Here is a 5,995-nt window from a genome sequence, read left to right as displayed (position 1 = left end):
TTGATGTGTGAATGATGTAGATTGATGTATGGATGATGTGGTTTGATGTGGGAATGATGTGGATTGATGTAGATTGATGTATGTGGTTTGATGTGTAAATGATGTAGATTGATGTATGGATGATGTGGTTTGATGTGTGAATGATGTAGATTAATGTAGATTGATGTATGGATGATGTGGTTTGATGTGTGAATGATGTGGATTAATGTAGATTGATGTATGGATGATGTGGTTTGATGTGTGAATGATGTGGATTGATGTAGATTGATGTATGGATGATGTGGTTTGATGTGTGAATGATGTGGGTTGATGTAGATGGATGAATGGATGATGTGGATGTGGATGAATGAATGTGGATGTGTGGATGTATGAATGTGAATGGGGATGTGGATGTATGAATGTGGATGTGGATATGCATGTATGAATGTGGATGTGAAAATGGATGTATGGATGTGGATGTGGATGTGGAAATGGATGTATGGATGTGGATGTGGATGTGGATGTGGATGTGGATGTATGGATGTGGATATGGACATGTATGTATGAATGTGGATATGGACATGTATGATGGATGGATGTATGGATGTGGATGTGGATGTAGAAATGGATGTATGGATGTCGATGTGGATGTGGATGTATGAATGTGGATGTGGATGTATGGATGTGGATATGGACATGTATGTATGAATGTGGATGTGAAAGTGGATGTATGTATGTGGATGTGGAAGTGGATGTATGGATGTGGATGTACGAATGAGGATGTGTATGTGGAATAATGAATGCGAATGTGTATGTGAAATGATGTGACGTCGATATGAGTGAATGGATGAGATGTGATGACATGTGAATTGGGATGTGAATAAATGATATGTGATGTGAATGAATCTGATGTGACGAGATGGAAAATGATGTGATTGGATGAGAATGAGTACACATATGAATGGAATGTGGAATAAGTAATGTGGACTGATGAGGGATAATGTGGAAAGACGAGAGTTCATTATAGAAACTGTATTTGTGACCTGTTTGTAAATGACTGTTTTATGTCAAGAATGCTGGGGAAGCATCTTGACCGTCTTGTGATTAAGGCCGTGGAGACCTAACTGATAAAGTTGCAATAGCTGACGGAGAGTCAACGGAGGACGTCTCACGTAGATTGGCAGTTTGAGGTCTTGACCACCCTCGGTTCGATTTAAATGGTGAGCTTCCAGTACGGTGGATGAGGGACCAAGGAAGCGGCCTATGAGTGAAGCACTAGGTGACCTGCGAAGGATCCTAGAGGGTGCTGACCATACGGTGCTCGGGCTCTGGGTCGCCGAAGATACCCACACGTGCGTCGTGGAAGATATTGAATCAAGGAGAGAGTTGTTTTCTAAAACCGGGCATGGATCTGGTTGATTGACCTTGCTGGTCCTCAACGGATGAGTCCATGACTCTTTTATATGGATCTGTTGGTTGATCTTGCTGATCTTCCACGGAGATTCCATTTTGTTATGTGAATATATTGTCGGTTACTATGAGCCAGGAACTATCGAAAAGGCCCTTGTGTGAACAGGTGGTGAGCGTTCTGGTTGCCAATGATGCCATAAGTACACTGATGAAGGAATGATTGGAAATAAGGATTCAACCAGAGATTTTGAGGATTGTGATCAGTGATACAGTGGTTTCATTAAAGGATTGTTTTAAAGATAGCTGATGCTGAGAAAAAGGCAATTTCATATTGGGTGTGTAAGTGGTGTGACTAGTTTTATGTTTGCATGAACATCCGGCTAGGGGGCCTGGGAACTCTTTTCCCTGGTACCGGGGACAAAACCTAACCAAATTCCTAATTGGATCCCATCACTACAGTGGTTGGGCGGTTGGCTAACCCATGGGACTAGATGGGGTTAGGCTGGAGATGGACCCGTAAATCGAGACTCAATTTCTGTTTAGTTCGATAGATGAAGTAAATTCCGAACAAAAATTGTTCTATGGAAAAGAATCAACGGCTGTGCCTCTCAATGAGGAAGAAAACGTTGGTCTCTATGATCCAAATACAGTCTTTTTCCCTGATCTGACTATGGGACTTATGGGTTCGGTCAGATGAGCTCAGTTAGTTAAGGCTTTTGACTACGTTAGGGAAAAGTTATCCTGGTGGAATCGCCCGTGCTTTCCGAGCAAAGGAAGTTTTTCCGGGTTCGATTTTGGAAAAACCGATGGATTAGTCTCTTGTCCGGATATCCGTGGGCGAGGCCCCGAGTGTGGGACCCTGCCCCGCGCAAGAAGTGCTACTTCCGCTGCTAGCACCCCTGAATTTGTTGCGCAGTGGGGACAGGGATCTTACAAAATTCACTTTATTTTTCTCAAATAGATTTTTATAGGCGAATTCATCCTTTTGCTTGGGTAATAGATACTGATTTTAGATAGCCCTTAGATAATTTTGGATTAGGATATCACCAACATATATTCACTCAAGAAGTTACAAAATGTGGATTTATTATTACTTATCCAATAATCCTCATCATCAAGTGGGCTCGACATGGTGCACTACCCACCGAGTGTGCCAGGTGTTAACTTTGGAAATAACTTGCCTTAGTTTTATTGATTACTTTTACCTTAGCTTAGGGGTAGTGAATAAGATTTTAATAGGCATATCGGATCATAGATAACACTTTGTTTCTTGATCTAGATGGTAATTTCTATGCAAAGTGCTGATGCATAAACATATACAAATGAAGAAATACATAGTTATGTATATTTGTCTTGCATTTTGGTGTGAGTACTTAATGATCCGTAATCTGTGTGATGATCATCTGAATGTATACTAATGCCACAATTATGCTTAATGTTAAATTCATAAATACTATGTTGGTTTATCTACCAATGGGTGAAAAAGATGACTACCACTCTAGAGTCAGAAAAGACACAATAAGTGCCAGTGGTGGGGTGGATGAAGTCCAAGAGCTAGAGCTCGAGATTAAACAAATGGATGAAGTATTCAACAAAGCAAAAACTACTAAGGATGAATTCAACAAAGCAAAACATGCTAAAGATAAAGAATTCAACAAAGCAAAACATGCTAAGGATGAAGAGTTCAACAAAGCAAAAGTTGCCAAGGACAGAAAGAAAGGACATGAAGATCATGATTCAAAGAAAAATCTATGTTATTCTAATAATACCCTGCAAACTATAGTCTGAGAGTACAAGAAAGGGTAGGAGTGATAATTAATACAACAAAAGTGTGGATATTCCTTGACATATAAGTAGAACACTACCTTGATGCGCCTCAATAAAAACCAATCCAAGCATCTCCGTCACGCTGACTAGTCCCACCTACATGGTTGATTCGGACATAGACATCAAAGGAGGTGTTGATTTGGAGGTGTTCACTTTGGGCAACAAAATATTTTTACAAACCTACAACTACAAGCTTAAACATGTATTTGCCTGAGGCCATTCACATACATAAATTTCCAGAGGAGGCTAGGTGTCCTTGGCCTAGGATGGGAATAGCAACAACTGAGTTGAAGAGATAGGGCAGAAGAGACAAGCCCACATTATGAAGAAACTAGGACCTAGGCTATGAATAGCATATAGTTGAGTTGAAGAGATGTGCAAGAAGAGGCAAGCCTGCATTATGAAGAAATTAGGGCCTCAGCCATACTACCAACATGGCGACTATTGAAGCAGAGCCATCGGGCATGCTAGGTGTTGACCCATGGGAAAGGTGCCTACTACCAGCCGTCCTAGCTAGCGGATGGATCATTCTAGTGCCACCAACTTCCCCGATGACACCTTAGGAACGTGTCATTCTCATTATGTGCTTATATAATGCATCGTCTCATAAGGGAATCTTGTTGTAACTACTTATATTATATATAGGAATATAGAGGATCAGTAGAATGTGCTAGTTGTTGGAGTCCCTCACAAAAGTGTATACCTTGTAAGCATTGAGTATTATTTTATATAGTATTAGCAATTTATCTCCAAGATGTCTCCACTCTACGTTTCCTCTTTAAGTACTCTACTGTGTTGAGTCTCTCTGTGTGTGTTTGTCAACTGCTTTGTCAAATTCTAATCCAACTGGCGATCATGTGTTCACTATGATTTTCACTTATTTGAAGCATTACAAGTTCAAATTGGGTTCAGTTGGCTATCATGTTGCATTGGTTTAGTCCAACAACATGCTCCTTAAGCACCCATTGCCTACACAATAGGGTTGGATGGTCGTATCCATATAGTATAGAATCTCTTGATATAGTATGGATGGTCGTATCCATATAGTATAGAATCTCTTGATATAGATTCCTTACATTTAACAACTCTTGAACTTGTTCAAAAGAGTGCTTTGATGGCCATTTAAAGTCTACCACTTGACACAAAATTGGGAGGGAATATTTTTGCAAGAGATAACAAAGAAAGAAAAGTGCACACAAAACCAAACACAATGAGTCCAAGCATTAAAAAATGCTACTGATGTTCTTCACTATTCCTATACTTGAAGAACCATGTAAAAACAAGAGGAATAAAATCTTACTAAAGGAAAATGAGTGAATTAACCGACAGGGACAATGAGTCAATGCTAATGATGTTCTTCACCATGCAAGAACTACTCAAAGAACCATGTAAACAAAAGGAATAAAAGCTTAAAAACCAAAGGACAATGAATCAGTGTAACCAATAGTGTCCTAAATAGTAAAAAATAGAATCATGAGTTTTACTTATGTTTTTGATTTTATGTACTCTTTAAGTACACTCTATGCCTTGGAGGGTGAAATATGTTTACTATCTAGATGGGTGTATGTAGAAATATAGTGGGTCATATTCCAAGTACTTTAAATATTAACATGAGCTTTCCATGTCTAAAATCCAATGCTTGGAGCATTATATATATATATATAATTACCTCTTTTTGTTTAATTTCTTATTTGGATAAATCTATTGATGAGTGGAGATAATGTGGGATTTGAAATACTACACTTTTTATGAACTTTCACTAGAGCACATTATAAAAAGGACTAGATTTTACTAAAACTAAGATTAATTACAATACTAAGGTAGCAAGGCTTTGATTCTTATAAAGGAAGTTAATATGGGGCTCACTAAGTAGTTTGGATTTAGTGGCACTTGAATGATCAAATATGTGTACCAAGGTAAAATAACATGCCATCTTTAGTATTGTGTTGGAGTCTCTTCTTGAAATAAATATACACATGAAGATGTTCTCATCTTAGATCCAAAAGCTAGCCAAAAGATAAATCATGTGAGTAAGATCAAACTTATTCTTAAGTATAGGTGTAATTATCAAAACTCATGGGATAATGAAGGATACATACATGAGAGGAATTTCCAAGAGTAAAAATATAATTTTCATGGGATAATGAAGGCTACTTTATAAGATATTTACAAGAGAGGAATTTCCAAGAGTAAGAATGTAATTTTCATGGGATAATAAAGGCTATTTACAAGAGAGGAATCTCAAAGAGTAAGAAGATCTAATTAGAGTTGGCACTTGCTTGGGGTAATCATAAGAAATATATTCAGCCAACGCCCCACCCTTTAGTAGGGGGTTCACCCATGAGTATCTAAGATAATTAGAGTTGGCACTTGCTTGGGGTAATCATAAGAAACATATTCAACCAAACCCCCCACCATTTAGGGGGCTCACCCATGAGTATCCAAGATAATTAGAGTTGGCACTTGCTTGGGGTAATCATAAGAAACATATTCAACCAAACCCCCCACCAAGAGTATCTAAGATATCACACATATGTGTCCATAGAAGAGGTTATGATTATCATGGTTACGAAGAAAAAACTAAATGCATAAGAGAGTTCTAAGTTAAAACATCACAAAATATATTTAGCCAACCCCCCACCCTTTAGGGGGCTCACCCAACCATGAGTATGTATGATATCACATATGTGTTTAATAGTAGGGGTTATGACTTTCATGGCTACAAAGAAAACCAAAGAGAGTTCTAAGTTAAAAGATGACAATATTTGTAGGTTTGGAT

The sequence above is a fragment of the Cibotium barometz genome, chromosome 12 (genome assembly GCF_041138505.1).
Source record: "Cibotium barometz isolate CiBa-2024 chromosome 12, ASM4113850v1, whole genome shotgun sequence".
Classification (NCBI taxonomy): Eukaryota; Viridiplantae; Streptophyta; class Polypodiopsida; order Cyatheales; family Cibotiaceae; genus Cibotium; species Cibotium barometz.
Note: the sequence above shows the minus strand (reverse complement) of the source record.